The sequence below is a fragment of the Onychomys torridus genome, chromosome 10 (genome assembly GCF_903995425.1).
Source record: "Onychomys torridus chromosome 10, mOncTor1.1, whole genome shotgun sequence".
NCBI classification, from domain to species: Eukaryota; Metazoa; Chordata; class Mammalia; order Rodentia; family Cricetidae; genus Onychomys; species Onychomys torridus.
Window position 1 is genome coordinate 92435007 of NC_050452.1, and position 24727 is coordinate 92459733.

Genomic DNA, 24727 nt, shown 5'->3' on the forward strand with positions numbered 1-24727 from the left:
ATCACTGTCGAGGCTAGCCTGGAGCTACAACATGGGGACAGTACTTCTATGTATGTTAGATAATTTAAATGAGAAACATTCATACTTCCTATGCTGAAATGCTTGATAGATCAGGATGTAAAGGACATCACTAGCAAGAAGAGCAATTTAAAGAGAAAAAAAAAGAGAACCCGGAAATATGAAAGGAAGAAGATGAAACTAGGCATGGATGCCAACAGTACTTAATGAGGAAATACAGAGTATCATAAAACAGCACAGCGAGCATTGATGAAACAAAAAGAGCACAGTTTCCCACTACAGAGGAAGGTGAACCCGAGAACTGGGCATTCCAAATTTAATGTACATACACTGTGTTTCTCTGAAAATATTTGTATTAATTAGAATGCCTAATAGTATCTACTGCACTACTAGTACTACCTCTACTACTAATACTACTACTACTAATAATAATAATAGTGATTGTAGTAGTATAGTACTATTACAATAATAATAATTTAGTATAATAATAATAATAATAATAAGTATAGTACTACTACTTAATAATAATGCAGTTCTACATTACAATTGATGGATGCAAGAGGGCTTCAAGTATTACAATGTTGGGTAGAAGCCAAAAACTTTTTCCTAGGCCATTTTTTGGCAAGTGACAAGACCTTCTCAAGCTTCATTTGCTTACTATTATTACTAAAGTCTATAAAATACTGACTGAAAAATTAATGAGCTCTATAACCAGAGGCTGTTTTCACATGCTATAAATGTAATCTTGGCTTCATGTAGTTTAAACACTACATGGTCTCACATTTCAAGACTACTATCAACAATTAAAGTGAATTTGTAATAATTAAAACACTACCTTGTAAATTATTCAATATTTTTGGAAGTATATTTTAATGCTTAGAATTTCTTTCAGTATTCTTTCACATTCTACCTACTTTAAAGATCTCAAATTACATACAAAAGAATACAATATTTCTAACTTTGGAGGTCATTATTACCAAAGCTTTTCCAAGACATCTTTACTCTACAATAGTGGTTTATTTCTTCCTTACTCTATAATATAAATATAAATTCTGCTTAACATGTCTTTTTACTTTTATAATTCTGATACATTTACACTTATTTTGCTTCATTTGATATGACTGCTATTCCCATAATACATTGTCAGCAAATATGACTTTTTAAAAATTTTATTATTACTATTATATTTGTGTTTTAATTTTACACATCAGCCATGGGTTCCCCTGTCCTCCCCCCCACTCCCGTCCCCAGAATCACCTCCCCCCATCCCCTCCCCTCCATTCCCATCTCCTCCAGGGCAAAGACTCCCCTGGGGATTCATTTAAACCTGGTGGGTTTAGTACAGGAAGGTCCTGTCACCTCCTTCCAGGCTGAGCAAAGTGTCCCTGTGTAAGCCCAAGGTTCCAAACAGCCAGCTCATGCACTAAGGACAGGTTCCAGTCCCACAGCCTAGGTGCCTCCCAAACAGTTCAAGCTATTCAATTGTCTCACTTATCCAGAGGGCCTGATCCAGCTGGGGGCTTCACAGCCTTCGGTTCATAATTCATGTGTTTCCATTCGTTTGGCTATTTGTCCCTGTGCTTTTTCCAATATTGGGCTCAACAATTCACACTCTTACAGTGCCTCCTCTTTCTCAACAATTGGACTCCTGGGGCCTGGCTGAGGTTCTCTGCATCCACTTCCATCAGTTATTGGATGAGAGTTCCAGCACAACAGTTAGGGTGTTTGGCCATCTGATCACCAGACTAGGTCAGATCAGGCTTTCTCTCAACCATTGCCAGCAGTCTACCAGAGGATGTGTCATTGTGGATTTCAGGGAACCTCTCCATTACTCTGCCTATTCCTGTTCTAATGTGGTCTTCATTTATCATGGTCTGTTATTCCTTGTTCTCCCTTTCTGTTCTTGATACAACTGGGATCTCCTGCTCACCTAAGCTTTCTTTCTCTCAAACCTTGTCCTTCATTACTCCCACTATAGTCCAGGTTCATGGAGATCTCATCCATTTCTTTGTCATTGTGTGATCCCTGGATCTTTCCTAGGGTCCCGTTTTCTAGGTAGCCTCCCTGGAGTTGTGTAGCAATCTAGTCATCTTTGTTTTACATCTAGTATCCTCCTATGAGTGAGTACATACCCTGTTTGTCCTTCTGAGTCTGGGTTACCTCACTCAGGATGATTTTTTCTAGATCCATCCATATGCCTGCAAACCTCATGTTGTCATTGTTTTTCTCTGCTGAATAGTACTCCATTGTGTATATGTACCATATTTTCTTTATCCATTCTTCAGCTGAAGGGCATCTAGGTTGTTTCCAGGTTCTGGTATTACAAACAATGCTGATATGAACATAGCTAAGCAAATTCCCTTGTGGTATGATTGAGCATACCTTGGGTATATGCCCAAGAGTGCTATAGCTGGGTCTTAGGGGAGATGGATTCCCAATTTTCTAAGGAACCACCATATTGATTTCCAAAGTGGCTGTACAAGCTTGCATTCCCACCAGCAGTGGAGAAGAGTTCCCCTTTTTCCACATCCTCTCCAGCATAAGCCATCTTCTGTGTTCTTGATCTTAGCCACTCTGACAGGTGTAAGGTGGTATCTCAGAGTTGTTTTGATTTGCATTTCCCAGATAATTTGGGATGTTGAGCAATGCCTTAAATGACTTTCAGCCATTTGAACTTCCTCTGTTGAGAATTCTCTGTTTAGTTCTATAGCCCATTTCTTAATTGGACTGTTGGGCATTTTGATGTCTAATTTCTTGACTTCTTTATATATTCTGGATATCAGCCCTCTGTCAGATGTGGGTTTGGTGAAGAACGTTTCCCATTCTGTAGGCTGTCACTTTGTCATGCTGACAGTATCCTTTGCTCTACAAAAGCTTCTCAGTTTTAACAGGTCCCATTTTGATTGTTTCTCTCAGTGTCTGTGCTACTGGTGTTATATTTAGAAAGTGATCTCCAGTGACAATGCATTCAAGAGTACTTCCTACTTTTTCTTCTATCAGGTTCAGAGTAACTGGATTTATGTTGAGGTCTTTGATTGACTTGGACTTAAGTTTTGTGCATGGTGACAGATATGGATCTATTGGCAGCCTTCTACACATTGACATCCAGTTATGCCAGCACCATTTGTTGAAGATGCTTTCTTATTTCCATTGTACATTTTTGGCTTCTTTGTCAAAAATTGTTATGTTCACTGGTGTGGGGGTTAATGTCAGGGTCTTCAATTTGATTCCATTGGTCCACATGTCGGTTTTTATGCCTGTATTAAGCTGTTTTTAATATGGTAGCTCTATAGTAAAGCTTGAGGTCAGGGATCATGATGCTTCCAGAGGTTGTTTTATTGTACAAGATTCTCTTGGCTATCCTGGGTTTTTTTGTTTTTCCATATGAAGTTGAGTATGATTCTTTTCAGGTCTGTGAAGAATTGTGTTGGTAATTTGATGGGGATTGCATTGAATCTGTAGATTGCATTTGGTAAGATCGCCATTTTTACTATGTTAATCCTGCCTATCCATGAGCATGGGAGATCTTTCCATTTTCTGACATCTTCTTCAATTTCTTTTTTCAAGGACTTAAAGTTCTTATCATATAGGTCATTCACTTGCTTAGTCAGAGTAACCCCAAGGAATTTTATATCATTTGTGGCTATTGTAAAGGGTAATGTATCTCTGATTTCCTTCTCAACCTGTTTATCTATTGTATATAGGAGGGCTACTGATTTTTTTGAGTTGATCTTGTATCCTTCTATGTTGCTGAAGGTTTTTAGTAGCTGTATCAGTTCCTTGGTTGAATTTTTGGGGTCACTCATGTATACTATCATGTCATCTGCAAATAGGGAAAGCTTGACTTCTTCCTTTCCAATTTGTATCCCCTTAATCTATTTATGTTGTCTTATAGCTCTGGCTAGAACTTCAAGTACTATATTGAATACATATGGGAAGAAGGGACAGCCTTGCCTTATTCCTGATTTTAGTGGTATTGCTTTGAGTTTCTCTCCATTTAATTTGATGTTGGCTGTTGGCTTACTGTAGATTGCCTTTATTATGTTTAGGTATGTTCTCTGTATTCCTGATCACTCCAAGACCTTTATCATGAAGGGGTGTTGGACTTCGTCAAATGACTTTTCTGCATCTAGTGAGGTGATCATGTGGTTTTGTCACTACCACCTTGACCAGCAAGGAAGACACAACACCGAGCTCTTCTTTCAGCAGTTTACTCAGGAAACTTGAACAATCTTCTGACCCTGGGGAAGGCCTGCCCACAACCTAAATAGTCCCTGGGTGGCCAACCCCAGCCTGCCACGTGGGCACTGCGGATAGGTCCAGGTTCACAAAAGCAAGCCAGATCCTAGGACTAAGCCAAATATGGAGTTGTTTACTCCCCAGAGCACTCACCATTGGGAAGGTGGGGGCAGAAGCCAGCACCATCTTATGGGTGCAGCTGTGCGCAGCTCTCTACATGGTTTTTTCTTTGAGTTTGTTTATATGGTGTATTACATTGACGAACTTTCATATGTTAAATCACCTTTGTATCCCTGGGATGAAGCCTACTTGATCATGGTGGATAATTGCTTTGATGTGTTCTTGGAGTCTGTTTGCCAGAATTTTATTGAGTATTTTTGCATCAATGTTCATGAGGGAGACCAGTCTGTAGTTCTCTTTCTTTGTTGCATCCTTGTTTGGTTTAGTAATCAGGGTAATTGCAGCCTCATAGAAGGAGTTTGGTAATATACCTTCTGTTTCTATTGTGTGGAACAATTTAGAGAGTATTGGTATTAAGTCTTCTTTGAAGATCTGGTAGAATTCTGCAGTGAAACCATCAGGTCCAGGGCTTTTTTTTGATTGGGAGACTTTTAATGACTGATTCTATTTCCTTAGGGGTTATTGGACTATTTAAATGGTTTATCTGGTCTTGATTTAACTTAGGTATTTGGTACCTATCCAGAAAATTATCCATTTCTTTTAGATTTTCCAGTTTTATGGAGTAGAGGTTTTTGAAGGATGACCTGATGATTCTCTGGATTTCCTCATTGTCTTTTGTTACATCCCCCTTTTCATTTCTGATTTTGTTAATTTGGATGCTCTCTCTCTCTGTCTTTTGATTAGTTTGGATAAGGGCTTGTCTATCTTGTTGATCTTCTCAAAGAACCAACTCTTTGTTTCATTAATCCTTTGTATTGTTCTCTTTATTTCTATTTTATTGATTTCAACTCTCAATTTGATAATTTCCTGGAGTCTGTTCCTCCTGGGAGATTTGCTTCTTCCTGTTCAAGGGCTTTCAGGTGTGCTGTCAAGACGCTGGTGTGAGATTTCTCCAGCTTCTTTATGTGGGCATTTAGTGCTATGAATTTCCCTCTTAGCACTGCTTTCATAGAGTCCCATAAGTTTGGGTATGTGGTGTATTCATTTTCATTAATCTCTAGGAAGTCTTTATTTCTCTCTTTATTTCTTCCTTAACCCATTGGTGATTCATTTGAGCATTATTCAGTTTCCATGAAATTGTAGGATTTCTGTAGGTTTTTTTTGTTGTTGTTGAAATCTAACTTTAAACCATGGTGGTCTGATAGAACACAGTGGGTTATTCCAATTGTTTTGTATCTGTTTTGCTTTGTGGCCAAGTATGTGGTCGATTTTAGAGAAGGTTCCATGGGGTGCTGAGAAGAAGGTATATTCTTTTTTGTTCAGGTGGAATGTTCTGTAGATATCGATTAAGTCCATTTGAGCCAAACATCAGTTAAGACCATTTTGTCTCTGTTAAGTTTCAATTTGGCCGATCTGTCCAGAGGTGAAAGTGGGGTGTTGAAGTCTCCCACTATTAATGTGTGGGGTTTCATATGTGATTTAAGCTTTAGTAATGTTTCTTTTACATAAGTGGGTGCCCTTGTGTTTGGGGCATAAATGTTCAGAATTGAGACTTCATCTTGGGGGATCTTTCCTGTGATGAGTATGTAATGTCCTTCATCATCTCTTTTGATTGATTTTAGTTTAAAGTCTATTTTGCTGGATATTAAGATGGCTACACCAGCTTGCTTCTTAAGACCATTTGATTAGAAAGACTTTTCCCAGCCTTTTATTCTTAGGAGGTGTCTGTCTTTTAATTTGAGGTGTGTTTCTTGTTTGCAGCAGAAAGATGGGTCCTGTTTTTGTATCCTCTGTTATTCTGTGTCTTTTTAGAGGTGAATTAAGTCCATTGATATTAAGGGATATTAATGACGAGTGGTTGTTCGTTCCTGTTATTATTTTTATTTTTTGGTAGTAGTGTGTGTATACTTCTCTTCTTTGGGGTTTACTGCTGTGGTGTTATCTATTGCCTGTGTTTTCATGGGTGTATCTGCCTTCCTTAGGTTGGAATTTTCCTTCTATAGGGCTGGCTTTGTGGATAAGTATTGTTTAAATCTGGTTTTGTCTTGGAAGGTCTTGTTCACTCCAACTATGATGATTGAAAGTTTTGCTGAGCATATTAGTCTAGGCTGGCATCCATGGTCTCTCAGTGTCTGCATTATATCTGTCCAGGTCCTTCTGAGAAATTGGGTGTTATTCTGATGGGTTTGACTTTATAAGTCACTTGGCCTTTTTCCTTTGCTGCTCTTAATATTCTTTCTTTATTCTGTACATTTAGTTGTTTAATTATTATGTGCCGAGGGGACTTTTTTTGTGGGTCTGGACTGTTTGGTCTATAGACTTCTTGTATCTTCATAGGCATTTCTTTCTTTAAGGTGGGAAAGTTTTCTTCTATGATCTTGTTAAATATATTTTCTGTAATTTTGAGTTGGTATTCTTCTCCTTCCTCTATCCCTATTATTCTTAGGTTTGGTCTTTTCATGGTGTCCCAAATTTCTTGGACATTTTCGGTCATGACTTTGTTGGTTTTAGTGTTTTCTTTGACTGATGAATCTATTTCTTCTAAGATATCTTCAACACCGGAGATCCTCTCTTCCTTCTCTTGCATTCTGTTGGTTATACTTGCCTCTGAAGTTCCTGTTTGTTTACTCAGATTTTCTATTTCCAATATTCCTTCTGCTAGTATCATCTTCATTTTTTCTATTTCCCTCTTCAGGTCTTGGATTGTCTCCCTTGCTTTTTCGTGATTTTCTTTCAGGGACTTATTGTTTTCTTCTGCTTTAATTGTCCTTTCCTCTAGATTTTATAGCATTCTTCCCATTTTTTGTTTGTCTGTTCCTCCACTTTATTTTTTATTTCTTCTATATAAGGCTCTAGCCTCTTCATGATGTTACTTATAAGATTGTTTTCTTCTGCTTCTTCCATTCTGGGATGTTCAGGTCTAGCTGTTGGAGAAGGGCTAGGTTCTGGTGATGCTGTATTGCTCTTTATTTTATTGTATATACTTCTGCGTTGGCATCTGCCCATCTCCTAGTGGGTTTGTTCTTGGTCTCCTCAGTGTACTTGGTCCAGACAGAGCTGACAGATTTAGGGAGACTCTCTCTGGTCCAGATGGGAGCTCTGGGCCTGATGGGAGCTCTGGTCCAGATGAGAGTGCTGGCCGGATAGGAGCTGGGGGGCTGGACTCTGAGTCTCGGGAAGTCCCTGGGGTCTCCTTATCTTGTCCAGATGGGAGCTCCTCTTGTCCAGATGGGAGTTCTGGGACAGGATGGGAGCTGGGGGCTGGTCTATGATTCTCAGGAAGTGGCTGGGGTCTAAGGCAAATGGGTGTGGGGGCAGGGTATGGAGACTGCAGGGTCTGGCCTGCAGTCTTGGAAAAGGGGAGCCTTCCCACAGGGCCCACTGATTGGCCAGAAACTCGGGCCAAGTTGGGCAGGTCCTCCCAGGATGGGAGTTCCCCAGGCAGATGGGAGCTGGGTGCTGGTCTTTGAGTCTCAGGAAGTGGCTGGGGTCTCAATGGGTGTGGGGGCAGGGTGTGGAGACTGCAAGGTCTGCCTGGCAGCCTTCCCATAGCGCTGGTGATTGGCCTGAAACTGGGACCCAGGGGCAGTTTCCTCTCTGACTATAACCCAAGGCACTCACTTCTGGTCCAGATGGGACAACTTTTTTATTTAATAGTAGGTTAGTCTGAGGGAAATCCACAATCTTGAAAATGTAAATAAAGTTTTAGGTTTTGTTTTATGGAAAACTCCCTTAAGATTTGAAGGATGGTATGGGGATCAGGAGACTTAGCATGGCTGTAAGAGCACTTGCTTAACAAGCATGGTGACCAGATTCTGGATGCCAGAAACTAGGTTGAAATCCTGATATAGCTTCAAGCATGTCTATAACCCCAGTGCTATAGAAGGTAGAGAGAGGATGGGCACTGGGATTTCATGGCCCAGGGAGGCCCAATGCTTTATTTCATTGACAGGGACTCTTTATTCAGGGAGAGTCCCTGTCAATGAAATAAAGCAGAGTGAAGAAGCAAGACAGAAGTGTCATCCTGTGACCTTCATGGGAGCACAGAGTACAAACAGGTAAAGATATACAAACATACACATATACAAATACATACATACATATATACATACATGCATTCACACAAACATAAACACAATCAATCAATAAGTAAATAAATAATGTTATGGTTTAAATATGAGGTGTCTTCCAGAAGTCTTATGAGCTAAAGTCTTCTTCACAATTTATGGATTAAATTGTTCATCATTTTAATACATTGTAAAACAATTCATAAGAATACAAAAACTATACTGTCTAACTCTGAAGCAGAAAAGATATACCTTCAAATGGATCTTTGTGGAGTTCTGAATGTAGGAATGGACACCCCAGGGAGATGGCTTCCAGTTTCTTTAGTTTAAAACCATCAATACATCAATATGGCATGTTCTGTGGTGTGTCAGACATCCTTGACTTTTCAGTGGTAATACAATTTTTTCTACCAAGGAAAGAAACATTGTCATATTATTGGAAAAGAAGAGAAGGAAGAAAGATCAAACTTTGAGGAGATAAAATTAAAGGCAGGTTGGAATAACTAAAGATAAGATGAAATAAAATGAATCACATTTAATTTACTCTTGACTTCTATCTTATGTGACTCAATGCTAACCCAAATTATATAAATTCTTGGAAAATCAGTAATTTTGAAATAGGGTGAACAGAACCATTATAAATATCTGTAAATGCTTATGTTTCTCCACAATTATAGGTTGTTTTATTAATTTTATGGAAAAGGAAGACCTTTGTTTTTTATTATGTAACAATGAAAGTTAAAAGTAATGGAGAATTAATTCTCTGTATAGGATAACTGAGGAACAATTCTTTGCGTAGAATATCATGCTTCATTAAGAATGATGAGGCCAGGTGGTGGTGGCACATGCCTTTAATCCCAGCACTCAGGAGGCAGAGGTAGGTGGATCATTGTGAGTGTGAGGGCAGCCTGGTCTACAGAGTGAGATCCAGGAAAGGTGCAAAGCTACACAGAGAAACCCTGTCTCAAAAAACCAAAAAAAAAAAAAAAATTAGTTTCTGGGTGGTGATATCACTTTAATCCCAGCACTCGGGAGGCAGAGGCAGGTGGATCTCTGTGAGTTCAAGGCCAGCCTATTCTACAGAGCAAGATCCAGGACAGGCACCAAAACTACACAGAGAAACTCTTTCTCAAAATCAAAAAAAAAAAAAAATGAGTTTATAATTTTGAGTGCACACAACTGGGTAAGTTACAGTATAGTTACTTTGGAAAAAAACATAAAAAAATATAAACAATCTTGCAAGTGTCTTGCAGGACACATTTAAGCTATTTTGCAAACATAGATGGCTAAACTTGTTTAGCATTGGTCTTGTCAGCTATCTGTTTTGATGACAGCTTATAAACTGAAGAATTAGCCAACATAAACACTGAAGGTATTTATTATTAAAATTAAAGTTTTTGTTCTTATAAATTTAGTAACTTTAGATTCTTTGAAAACATTGTTCATATAAAAAAGTATGGTAGATTTTGTTTACAAGTCGATATTATTGCATTCATTAACTAAGGTTTTCTTCATTGACTTAAAGAGACAATAAATAATTGTTGGGGTAGTGATCTGGATTTCTGTATTTACACAACCTAATATTGGCTAAAAAGTAACTTCAAATCACAAATATAATTTAAAAGAAATAGCACGATTTTCATATTATTTTTTGTACATGTTCTATACAAATCCTTTTTTCTTTATTCTTCATTTCCTGTTGTTCAGGATTTCTTTTTTTCACCACTGCACAAAGGGAAACTGTCCCATTGATTGGCAAAGAATGCTCACTGATGAATCCTATTCTGCCATACATTATGCAAAAGCCAAGCTGCCTGAAATATCCTGTAATATGTTATTGTTCTCTCTGACAAAGAAGAAAACTCATGGTGAATGCTGTTTGAATTTGCACAATATTTAGCAAGGTCATGGATTTTATTCTGTTTCTTAGTTTAGATTTCTTTCATTAAAGCAGGTTATAGTTACAATTTTAACCTATTAAATGAAATAGCCAAGTAAATAGTCTTAACTTATATTTGTTTTTTTTTCCTTATAACTATTCATTTGGTGGCTAATAGTTTGTGATCTTGTGGGTTTGGTAGTCCTTTGAGAACTGTATTTTTTGTCTTTGTGATATATATTTAGATAGATAGATAGATAGATAGTGTATGTTTCTAATATTTCATGAATGTGCTTATAATTAAACTGTGAGAATAAATTAATAGTAATGGTAGACAAGTTTTACATTTTCTGCATTTCTGCAAAACTCACCTCAAATTACATTTTATGCTGTGATCCTAACAACTCTACAATGCATATTTTGCTGTCCAGAGTGCTGTTGGAGACCCTGCCAGGTCATTGCTTTCTCCTGCAAATTTGGGTCGGTGTTTCTCTGTCCAGACCCTAATAATATAGTTTGTTCTTCCAGATATCTTTTGCAAATTAATATTAGTTCAAAGATACAGATCTCAGTAAGTACAGATTTCTTAGCATTTACTAATGGCAGATGAAAAAGATATATGTTATGAAATAAATACTAGTTTAGCCTTTCTCTATTCATTCTGCATGTGATATATATATATATATATATATATATATATATATATATATTTTTTTTTTAAATTTAAATATGTACATAATCTTACTATTCATTTAATCTTCTAACCTCTTAAAATTAATCCTATTTGTTCTAGTAGAAGCTGACTTCGAAATAGGGATTTCCAGAGAATTCCTAACTGATGTTAAACTGCTTGAGAGTCATATTTATATAGGATGATTATTGGTACTTTGAATTCTGATCCCAACAGTAGAAGTGCATACATTTATTTTTTCTGTTTTAGCATGTGTATCAAAATTCAACAAATTAATAAAGAATAAAAGTAAAATTTAGAACAAATATTATTATACTTTTTAGAGTTCCAGATATTCCTTTGTATTGATGTGAAAAGTTTGGGGATAGTGTGGTTGAAATAATAATAATAAAAGTGTCAAGAACAGTTTTCTGTTTTTCAAGACTTAACTAGGGAACAATTACATGGGTTTCATTAAGTTTAGTAAAACCCAATGGATAGAGAAAACTTGGAATCAAAGTCTTTATGAAATTATTGGCACATTACACTAGAATTCATTACTTTTGTCTTGATGGATTATACTTAAGGGCTTGAAGAAAAGACTTTTTCTGTGAAATAAGACACAGCACATAAAATGGCATGTGCGTGTAAGGCAGAACCTCTCGGTGGCAGGAGTGCCGAACAATAGGAGCGCCCCCCCCAAGTAAGGGTGAGAAGCAGGAAAAGAGAGAAAATGGGAAAAGAAAATCTCCAAGGATGTGATGTTTCCCACTACTCTCCTGTATCGAGGCTTCACCTCCTCCCACATCCCAACAGTGACATAAAGTCATGAGTACTTCAGTAAATTAACCCACTGATATAGTCAAGTAACAATAACGAAATATCTTCCCAATAATTTTATCTCTCAGCTTGTGAGTAATACTTTATTAGCTCAGAAGACTTCTGGAAGATACCTCATATGCAAACCACAGAATTGTTTATTTGCTTGACTCAGTGTGTGTGTGTGTGTGTGTGTGTGTGTGTGTGTGTGTGTGTGTGTACACATGTGTTCCTTGTGCTCTCACCAAGCTCACAGAATGACACTGGTGTCTAGTACCATCACTCTCTGCCTTACCGTATTAGAAGGTCATTAAAGAAATAGAAACCAGGCCAGGGACCATTAAGTAGCATCCATAGTATTAGAGCTACAGACATGCTTAATACCACATCAGCATTCCTATCTAGGTGCTGGGATATGACCTCTGGTCTTCAGGCTTATGTAGCAAATACTCTCAAGTACAGAGCTCTCTCTCCAGATTCCCATACTCTTTAAATCTAAAAAGAGTTTTATATAGACCAGGCACATGATCATGGATTTCCATAAATGTTATTAAATTTGAGCCGGGCAGTGGTGGTGCATGTCTTTAATCCCAGCACTTGGGAGACAGAGGCAGGCAGATCTCTGTGAGTTTAAGGCCAGCCAGGTCTACAAAGAGAGTTCCAAGACAGCCAGGGCTATTACATAGAGAAACCCTGTCTCTAAAAACAGACAAAACAAAACAAAACAAAATTGTCAAATTTGCTGTTGGTGTATGATAGGAAGACTAACCACACCAAACAATTCTAATGTGTATTTATCCAAAGTTCACAGTAAAAGTGTAGGATTTTCGTACAAGGAAAGAAACACCATCCACATCTACCGAAGAGCGGCCTTTTATTTTGTATCTGCCCTAAACTGTTCATACATTTCAGACTCATAGTTAAATCCAAAGCTTTGGGGATTGTCATCCTCATTAAAAATTTGAATAAATTATTCCAATATTTTTAAGCATTGAATTTAAAGTTATTCAAATAAATAAACAAGGGTAAATGTGAGGCCTCATACATGGCTTGTATTAGAAAACTCACCTGCTTTCAAAATCATCTGAATACTTATCCTTGAAATACATAGAATAATCTAGAATATTGGCACAAAATACCTCAGAAACAGCCCTAATGATGATGTAACAAAAACAGGACTTTTTCCTTTTTTAAGTGAAAGAAGTTTGTAGCATTTGGCAACTACTGAGGCTGTTACATCATGACTGGGTGCCAAAAGTGTGTGTGTTGGAGGGGTATATAATATATTTTCCTTGGTAGTAAGCGCTCAAAGTTTGAAGACTAGAGTCTTCAAAGACTGAGAAATGTTATGATGTTAAGGCTTAACTGTTATTAATGAACAGAACTGAAGCCAGTGCCTTCCAACTCCAATCCTCTCTTTATTCTAATTCAGCAATGATGGCCCTTCAGTCTGTTCCAGATCTCCACTGTCCCTACAGCCAGTTCCTGATCTCCCTGAGCCATATGCTGCCACTGTTATCACTTTAAACTGCCCAGCTTAGGGCAATTTTAAAGCTTGGGCCTTTTTTTTTTTTAATACACATATATTTGCTTCAGAAGATTCAGGCATTTATTTTATATCAAGTGAATGGCAGAAAATAGGCCGATCTTGCTGAATGTAGAATTGCAGAAAATCTCTGACCAGATGGATGAAAAGAGAACAGAGAACAAGATTGTTGATGTTCTCACAATATGGGCACATTCAATCAGATTCACTCCACCCGAGTTAATGTCATTATGTTATATAGTCTTCAGATAGCTGCAGACTTTAGTAACTCCTGAGAAATATTTGCATGCCAAGCACATCTAGAGAAAACACTGGATGAATTTCAAGTATTTTATCCGCAATTTGGAGTTTTATACAACTTAGCGAGAAAAAGTCATTTTCCTATAGCATAAAGAGAAAAAAGTTGTAACTACATTCATAAATAGACTAATGTTTGAGAATTGGTAAGTCATTTAAAGAAATGGCTGTCCATAGGAATAACCAAGATACAAATTATTATTCCTGTGATTTGCTTGAATTTGCTCATTTTTATGGCTACATAAAATGGAATCGTGTGATAAATGGATGTATTTACAAATATCTTACTTCTCAGTACAGGGAATACATATTTAATTGTCATTTACATTTGCATACCAATTGCTTTGGAAAAGTAAATTAATAAATAAACAAATAAATACAAAATTTTTAGCCAGAAAGACATACATTTACAACAATATGATGAGCCATTGTAGCTCTGCAGATTACGGATGTTTTGTTTATCATCTTAGCAATAGCCTGCTAGAATAAGTGGAGAATGATGAATGTTTTATAAGGAATAAGTAATCTAAGGCTTGTGAAAGACTTGGGGTAGTATATTGCATATAATATTCACTCAAGTGTGTACCTAGAATATGCTGTAATAGTTTTATTCATGTAAAGTGTCCATACTGTTTCTCAAGTTTATTGCGCACCCATGTTTGTTCATGTCCCAACAACACAAATATGGAGTACGTGAGATCTACGACAATGGGACTGGCTTAATTATTCATTCCAATTGCTATCTGATGCATGCATCTCACATCTAATGCACACTAGTTCGTTTTAGGGCAAGGTTGTTTACTGCTTGTTTCTTCCATCTACCTGCTATGTAACTTGGAATGAATTGATTGCACCACTATTTTATATTTCCTTACCTTTTGCTTCATTTTGCTTTCTACTCTCACTGTGCCCTCTTCTGGCAATACTTTTACACTCTTTTGTCTTCAAAAGTTAATATATTCAACTTTTATATTTAATAGGAACAAAACATGATTAAGAGTGAGAATAAAAAACAAGAGGCTCCTTTTCTAATTTCTAGTCTATTTTCATACATGGAATTTCTAAACTCTTCTTAGTGAACCATTTATTAAAGGTGAAATATTGGTTTCTCTTCAGCAAGTTTACTATGAAAGATGGGTCAATATTCATGTATTAATATATAAAGTTGGAATACTATCAACAGATCAATTACTTCAAATGAAAAAAAAAGCAAAGAAGAGTAAGTTAATTATTTACTTTTGTGCAAAATCTCAAATACATGTTAGGATCAATGATAGTTCCTTATAATTCTAAGTCTGACAATCACTGACCATGCCCCTGTGTGAGGATTTGTGCTTTGCTTAATATGTATTTCATGTCCCTAGTGCTTTGTTATTGTTTTATTTCCATTTCTAAGTATTCAGAAAAAATGAATTCTATGCAAGTTAAGAAATTAATGATGCAGTCTCTTTTATGTTAAATGCTTGGGAATCAAAACTGTCACTCTTTACCTTGTTCTTCTATTTGTTAAATGGACCAAATTCAATGCTTTTAAATTATTTCAATCCCTGAAATGTGCATCGATGTATGCAATGAATATATCCTTTTAAACATTTACTAACTAACAGTTTTTAATATAAGTTCCACCTTTACATCGTTTCAGAACTGTTCCTTCCCCATTGGCTGCCCTGCGATACTTTAATGCCATCTATGCATCACAACTGTTTTTCCTTAAAACATATTTTTGCCACATATGTATGTATACATTCTGAGTGCACTGGCCATATATATAAGTGTATGACCTCCTGGGAACAAATAACCTATCAGGTATATTGATCATATTTACCACCTACTCTCTCCTGTTACTTCTCTCCCCTTACACTAATTGGTCTGTGAGAGATATTAAAATAATAATTATTTTAAGAAACAGATCTTGAATTGGAATGAACTTGTGTATCCCATATGCACATTGGTGTGAAGTCATCCACTGAGGCACAGGCAAACTTCTGATGGCCTCCTCCCACCCGACCCCCCCGCCAAAAAAAATCAACTCTCACCCAGAAGCTATCAAGTACCAACAATTCCTCAGCTTGAGATGTGGTCCGAGGAACTTTTTCCTCCATGTTTTTGTTTTAAGCTGGCTTGACATTGTGTGAATGACCTGCTGGTGACCAGGGTGCTTCTGTGTTTATGCATCCAACAGCCATATTCTATCCAGAGGAAAGAATTCCACAGCATTCCTTCTCATCCCACATCTCTTTCCCTCTTTCCTTCTCTCCTTCTTTTGGTGTTTGAGTATGTGTTGGGGAACACTGACATACAGGGCCAGGCACACATGGTTGTTCTTCTCAGCACTTTGAACAGTAATACACCTCTCTCTTAAGCATTACCCTCACGCATTTCTCACCCTCCCTTTTATTTTTTGGCTGAAAATATTCTCATCGACAAGTCTTCTTCCTACTTTGGTGTTTTCATTTTGTGTTTGACCCACCAAGTTTAGTTGGAGTCCATTGCCAGAGCATAGACTGGAGGTTATGCTTGAGCAATAGTAATGTAACCATAGCTACGATCCTAAAGAAATAACAACAGTTGTCTATAGTTTCAATGTACTTCTCAAAGACAGAGAATTAAGCCATGAAAACAGGCCTCTGAGACTTTCCAGGGTTCTTCTCATTAATCTCTCAGCTATCACTCAGCCCACAGCAAACCACCTGGGCAGAATGTCATCTATCCCATTCAGTTATCCAAGGGCTTTAAATGGATGAATTCGTTTATTAGTCACAGCAGACAAGGGAAGTGGGTGCAGTGCATATTATTTTCTGTCTCCCAAATGAGGATCATGAGGTTCACGAACACACCTCACGCTTCCTTTACAACCTCACGGCAGGAGTGAGATTTTGATGTCTATTGTATTATTTCCCTTTCCCCAGCAGGTATCAATTGTAAATAACTTCTTGGTAATTGGTGGGATTTTCTGCCTGCTCCCCCTTCTCAGTGTTGAGATTTTATCCAATTAGAATCTGTGTAAGTCTTATACATACTGTTGCATATTCTGTGATTTCATGTATACTAGTACTCTTTTGTCAGGAAAATGCAGCTTTCCTTTTTATTTTTAACTTTTATTGATTTCACATCATGCATTCTGATCCGACTTATCTCCTTATACCCCAGTCCAATTGCATCTGCCCTCTGCCCTTAACAACCACTCGCCCAAAACAAAACCAGATTTAAAAGAGAAAACAAAATGAAACAAAGAAGTAAAATAAAACAAAACAGATACAAAAGTAAAAAAAAAAAAAAAAACAAATAATAAATATTTTTTTTAAAAAAAAGAGACGAACCTCCTTATGAAAGTTGTAGTGTGGCCCATTGAGTCACACAGTTTACCCTTTAGTCCATTCATCTTTATTGGAAAGTGTTCATTGCTATGAGTCATTGTTCTGGCTTGAAGACTCTGGCTTCTGTTATGCCACCAATAATGGGCTCTCATTGGGACTTCTCTTGGACATCCTGTTGCTGTCCTGTGTCATGAAGATCCTGCTGTTTTGAATCTGTATGTTTGTCTTCTTCACGAGCTCCAACAGTTAGGAGATGGTGTGAATATTGGGAGGGCCAATTCATAGCCCTGGTTTAGGGCCTGGGTGGTAGCTGGGTTGGTCAGCCCACCAACTTTCCTTTGGCTAGATCACCCAATGCATCCTGCAACAAAGATCAGGGCTAGTTCTCCTGCTCTCAGGACTTTAGATCCAGGCCACCCACACTCACACCACCAGTGCCAGCTGTACTGCTTTGCCCACGTGAGTGAGGGGCATGGCCCTCTCTCCAGATTTTTGTAGGGGAAATGGGGGAGTCAATTCTCCTGCTTTCATGCCCTCGGGGCTGTCTCATCTATGTCCGCAACCATAGCATCAACTCCAGTATGCTGGCCAGACAGAGTGGAGACCCTGCTATCTTGTGTGCTGCTGCTAGTCTGGGTCAGAGCTTTCTCTTCCACTCATGTGACCCTGGGGCTAGGTCTCTCTCCTGCCCTTAGGTGGTAATGGGTGAGTTGGGGAAGGGCATCTTTCTCTCACTCATGCCACCATATGGCAGACAGGGTGGGGGGGGGGGGTCAGCTTTCTTGCCCTCTGAGTTGGCTCACCTGCATCCCAGATCATAGAGTCAGCTCTAACGTACTGCCCAAGTGAGGTACACACCTATGGTGAGGGGTAGGGCAGTCTTTCCTGAGTGCAGGGGGAGAGGTGTCCAGCTCTCCCCTTAGCAACAGTGCCAGCTCTCCTGCTGCAGTATCCAAGGAGTGTGGGGGGTGCCAGGGCCAGTGAAGGGCAGGGCTGTCTCAGCACGGCATGGTTCTAATGACTCTCTGTGCTAACACAGGCCATGGACATCATCACAGACCCTGGCTGCATCAGGACCAGGGACCAAGACATGGCCCTGGGCAGCAGCTTGGGTCAGGATGTCACCATGTCGCTGGTAACAACACGGGGACCTGGTTCAGTATGGTCCTGCGGCAGCATGGCCCTCAGGCACCAGCATGAAATTGCTGTTTTCATAGAGTCATTCACTATCTCTGGCTCCTACAATCTTTCTCCACCATCTTCTGTGTAGATCATCAAGGCTTGAGGAGAGGGATTCTATAAAGATGTTCCTGTTTAGGCATGCATGCTTCAAAGTTTCTCAGTCCCAGCAACTTGTGCAGTTGTGTATATATCAACCACAGTCCAGTGCAGGCACACGCCCAGAAGGAGTTTGCTATCACAAAATGGGATTTGGTGTTTGCTTGTGTGTGCAGCTCTGCTTTTTTATTTGATTTGTATTTTTTGCCAAATTGATATGTATATGTGTATATATGCCAGTATCTATCTCTATATCTCTCTATATATTTGATCATATATAGTTTTTCTTCCTTGAATCTTTTTGAGAGAAACAGAAAGAACATGAAGCCTAATGGGTAGGGAAATGGGCAAGATCTAGAAGCAGTTAAGGGAGGGAGAAAGAATATGTTCAAAATGTACTGCACGAAAATACATTTTCAATAAAAATAGAAGTCTTAACCATTTGCATCAAAGGATTTGCTAATCACTGGGGTTTAGATGCTATCTTTTCTATAGTAAATTCCAAGGTCATCTCAAAATACTGAAAATCCTTAACAAAGAAAGAGACTGGATGTTAAAACAGAGATATTTATGAATAAAAATAAGATAATTTCCAATTGAGGAAGAATGGGAGTGCAGGAAGGCACAGAGGGTGAAATGGTGTGTGGATTTCTTCTTCATGTTATGGAGACAATGAGTGGACCATGTAATAACTGGCAGAAGAATGCACAGGTTGATTTGGGGATTAGAATTGCTGGCTGCCTTTACTATTTCTATTTCTAACAAATTTGATTGAATAAAAACAATGAACTCCACAAAGAAAAACATGAATTATAGACGATAAATCAATATAATGAACTGTTTTAATATTCAGTTGACCAGTTAAGATTCTGAAAATTTATGGTATTTTTGTTCACCAAACTAGTTTTGGTTGAGTAATACATTGTTGTGCACATGGAAGTGGGAGTAAGGTACCCTATCTGAAGCTACTGGACAGTCCATGATGAAGAAAGGGAAAAGAGGAAAATTGAGAATTAGCTGGGTATAAGAGTTAGAATATCAAAATGCAGTGATACTTGCCAGAATTATTTTAAAGTGTCAAAAATCAATGTATATGAAATCCCAAATTTTTCTTGTGAATCCAGTATGTTATAAACACCCAAAAGGAAAATAAATGCCCACAGATTGGAAACTTAGGAAAGCAAAGCAAGTATTTCAATGCAAGTTTAAACGACAAATTGATTTTTGCCTCTAAACACATCCTAGAATGTATATCACCCAATGATTCAACTAACACTGATCAATTAGGCTGGTAGAGGGTCATTTCATGCATTCCTTTATAAATGTTATCTATATTTTTCTCCCTGTAACCAGGAAATACCTATCAAATTACACTGCTCTTTTAAAAATCAAGGAGTTGGAGATAATAAATAATTTAAAGGATTTATTAAAACTTCAACTGGTATCATAAATACTGCAACATTTTGAATGTCTTTTAAATAAAATATGCATTTTTAAATACAAAAATCTGTGAATTTTAAAAATTCATTTGATATCTAAATTAGTGTTACTATGTGGTTACACAATCATGAAGTTAAAATGAGACTTTTTACATTAAATTAATATTTCATTAAGTATGGTAGATACTCTAAAATAAAGTAAATAGAACTATTTAATACTTTGAGGAAGATATGTAGTGGGGCCCTTTCCCTATGCAAACACATATACATATGTATGAACACCTGCACATATACATATGCTGTCACACATAAGAATATATACAGAAAAGCACACCACACATAAAACATGCATATGAAAGGTTAAATGAATAAACAAGTAAGATTGTACCATAGTAACACAGGACATCAAGCTTCTAACACATAATACAATGGAAGCCAGTTTAAATCCAAATATCAAATAGAACACACATCATGTTCAATGGACATTTGTTTACTAATTCTTTTTAGTACTTATGAGTCAATAAAATTATTTAAGCTCTCCCAGAATACAATAAAATTATTAGTGTCTTAGTTTATAACATCCTCATAAACCATATGGCAAATTCTATCATGGAAATTGAATATAAAGAAAATGTATCCCCTTGTAAATATAAACAGAATCTCATGAGACAGTCATTAAGATGTTGAATCCTTGTGTGTAAAAGGATTCTATAGCCTGGTCAAGTTGGTTGTGCTTAAGTATCTCTAGTGACGTACAGTAGGAGTAAAGGGAAATGCTGACCATTAATGTAAAAATGTTACTAAACACACCACTATTTAGCCATTATTTTAATTATTGATTTATTTTAATCTTGTATTTCTTCTCTGACAATTTTACACATGTATATAATGTATCTTGATCATCTGAAAGTAGGAAACGAATTCCTTATATTATAATGTATATTTTTCCTACATGCTAAAATGATGATAATCCAATCAATATTTTTATTTAAAAAATAACATGTAATCAAGCATTATATAGGAGGTCAAAGATTTGAAATAAAACTAGAAAAAGAAACATTTATTTTTACTTTTAAGGAAATATAGAAATTTTGCCTATTCAATAACAATAGAAATAAATACATACTATGTCTTTAAACTATAGACATATAGTTCAAAGGACATACAGGAAAGCTTCCTAGACCATGGCATTTAGCAGAAACTCTTGGTACCTGGAGATATGAATTGGGAATCTTACCTGTGCCATCAAAGTAGTGATGAATTCAGTACTCGTCAATTCTTAATGATTGATAGGAGAGTAAATGAAAAGGGAATACCTCTATAACACAAATAAAATACTTAAGAAAAGAAAAAGTGAAATATAAGGAATTTCCGTTATATTGCAGAACACAAAATCAGTTATCTATATATTAAGAATAAAAAAGGTAAGTTTTGAATTTATAAAAATCATAACATTATTCATTTGACTTTGTATACTTTAACAGACAGTAGGACAAACTATAGGTAACTATATAAAACTTAATGAAAGAATGTAAAGAAAATTTAAACATTGACAATTAACATATTCATGCATTAGAGGACTCCAGACAAATTCTAAAGCAATCTCAATTCAAAGTAATTTCATTAAAATTATCATAATTGAATAATAGAACTTAGTATATTGGTTAGAGAATTTAGAAAATACAAACTTGAGGTTTCTGATTCTACTATAAAAGTCTCAAAGTCTAGTAAGCATTAAATATAGACTGAGAAGTATAGTTAAAATAAATTACATAGCAGAGTATATAATAAAATGACAGAAAAATGCTAAAGGAGATTTTTCAAGTTAATATATTCATATGATAAAGTGTTATGCATCAATAAAAATAACAGGCAGAACAATAGAACTAATATATATGTTTTAAAATCCAATTCAGGTGCATGTAACACTTACACTTGGCCTCCATTTTACATAGTGTCAATCAGGAAACTCAGAGCTTCACCGTACAACATTGACTTTGGTGGTTGAAGGTAGTGTACAAGGAAATGGTCAGAAGCCTTCATTCTTGGAAAAGCATTGAGACTGAACGGAGACTTTTGAGTGTTTCTAACATTTCATATCTTAACACAGAAGGTTGTTGCCTGTGTGTTTCCTTTCCGAGTATTTGTTTTATACCCTCTGCTTCCCTGCTGCGATCAGTGTGAACAAGCCAATGAGAGGAGTAACTATAATGAACTGGAAGTAGGCAGTCCCTAGACTAGTCAAACAATGGGGTGAAAAACTATTTGGTGATCATAACCATAAGTGAAATAGACTGCTGCATCATCCAATCTAAGTACACAAAAACATATAAGATAAAATAAATTCTTTCTGATGCCTTTACAACCCTTTTTTGTTTGACCTATGATTTCTGAATATCAATAGGGGTATGATAGATAATTGGATCAAAAAAATAAAGACATCAGAATTAAGTAATACAACATTTTAATAATCATAAAACAAGTTTCTTAAAATAGAAATCTAAAATGCATAAATTTAATAATAGGAGCTACTTTTTTTTAAAACCATCTTCTTTTCTCTTGGAAAAAAAGAAAAGTGAAATAATACATAATGATAGATTACCAAAAGATAAGAAATGCATTGTAAAATATTTATTAACTTTATTTTTATCTGGGTTAGAGAATATGCTACTAAACTTAATTTGACCTAGAAACTAAACACTATAATAGTCCCAACAGCCCCAATTAGTTGGAAGAACTGAACTTTCACTATGCAACCTTCAAATTGCCTCTTTGAGTTCATTCTTTGCTGCTAACTCTTGCTGCTTTCCCAAGTGTCTCATGTGTCTCATTTCCTATTGTTAATGAAACAACTCAATCAACAAAGCCAGCTTGTATGTGAGCAGATTTAGGTTGAGGCAGAATTAAAATCCAATCATGGCCCTAAGCATAATTATGTTCATTTTTTAAAATGAACCTTGTATTATCTAGTAATCCACTCATCTTTTGGCTCTTAGAAAAATTACATAATTATATACATATATTTTCAAAATTAATAGGTTTGTAGAAAATGTTAATGTACTATGTTCAATTCTTTTATTTCATAGCCTAAGCTTTATAACTGCATGTACCTAAAGCATGGCAATTTTGTAATCATATGATAGGTCTAATTTTCTTTTTATATATGCATATAAATGCAAATTCATATACATAGCGAATACACATATGTAGAAATTTTCAGTTGATAAGAGGTTACATAATTAAAATTTCTTACCTGTTTGTTCCTGTGATCAACAAATACATGAATACTAAATGAAAACATATCATTAGAATCAAAGAATGTTAAACAAACTTCTAGGGTGTTTCAATCATCCAACTTCTTATTTATTGAGAAATTAAAAAATATAATAGCAACTGAATGTCACCCTTTTCAGCTTGTAAGAATATAAGTGTATGGAATATGCTCTTGATAGTTATTTTAAGGAAATGGGGTTTTTAAGCTGTCCCACACCTTAGTTACTAAAATGGAAAATACTGGAATTTTTCTCAAAGAGTACAAAAGCACTGAAGACCTCACATAACAGCTAGATTATAACTCAACCTTTCAGATGCCTGTACATAGTGGTTTGTTCTTTCAGGGTGAAAGAAAAATTTGACATCTGTTACCTCGGCTCTATATTTTTAGGAAAGAAAAAATTTAAAGGAAAATCAAATGTCTCTTTTCCAATTATTTTTCTGTTATTGGATTCCTGTCCCTTGAAGTTAATAAAAATATAAGTACAGCCAGTGTGTCTCATGGATTACTACTCAAAACTCAAATATGACAGCACCACTTGGAAGCATAAATACTTGAGTTTGAACTTTTAAACTTAGGTTTGATATTAAATCATAGAAAGAAATTAAATGTTCTTTGTATAATGACAGATCAAACAGTAAGATTCAATGATACATTTTTGGAAAACAATGAGAGGAAAGTTTTTAGCTTTTCAAATCCAAGTTCTACAAGAGGCACAGGGTGTATTCATAGATGGCTTCTCCATGCATCAGGAGGAGGGAGTCAGCCTTCCTAATATGAATCATGAGTGAACATAGCTGACTGTTATGGGTTTTATAATCTTAATCTAGTTCACCAACACAACTAATGGACATTAAGTTATTTTTTTCTATTGTGCCTTGCATATGAAGCTTTAAAAATAACTAGTGTTTATTGAGTAGTTGGAATCTATTGGTTCTGCTTTTTGTAAATAATAAACAGCATGAGATAGGGAGGTCTCTATAAAATCCTACCCATATCTGAGCAGGTGATTGGCAATTAATAATTGTGAGAAGGGGAGGAATCAATTGTTTTCCAAAGTCAGACACTTGATGGCTCAGTCTTTGTCCATAGTAGGCCTTCAAGCCACGCATACTAGGCCAGAACCAATTAGTATCAATGGGTTAAAAATAATGACTTAAAGTTGGGTGAGTAGGGGGGTATGGGCACATGTGGGAGGAGTTATAGGAATAAAGACTATAATCAGAAAAAAATTACATGAATTTTTCAAATTATTAACAATACCATTATAAAAAGATTTTTTCCTGTTGATTTCTCTTGAAGTAACCTGTTTTGTGTTTGTTTATTTGACTGGCCACAGAGAAATATTTAGTATTTCATGCCTACTTTTCTTCTTGTCATTACTATTTTATCTTGAGTGTATTCACTGAGGAATCTAGTCATTTATCTCCACCTCAAGACAATGTAAAGTAAGGCTTCTAAAGTAGCATAAGAAACACTAGACATCCATAGTGTGAACCTTTTAAACATTTATGCAAGATAAAGATATTTGACTATCATAATTCATCTCTTGCGAGGAATTTGGTGACTCTACGCAAAACTTTTAAACATTTGTGGAAAAGTATTGAAAAAGATGACACTGGTTGGTTGCTTCTAGAACCACTGTATAAAGTAATAAAGAAAAAAGTAAGTCCAGTGACAAAATTGTCCAGCTCCGGGTTCATATAGACAGTTTAAAGGTCCTAAGTATGCCCGGTAGGGAAAAAAAATTCTTTCAGACAAGCA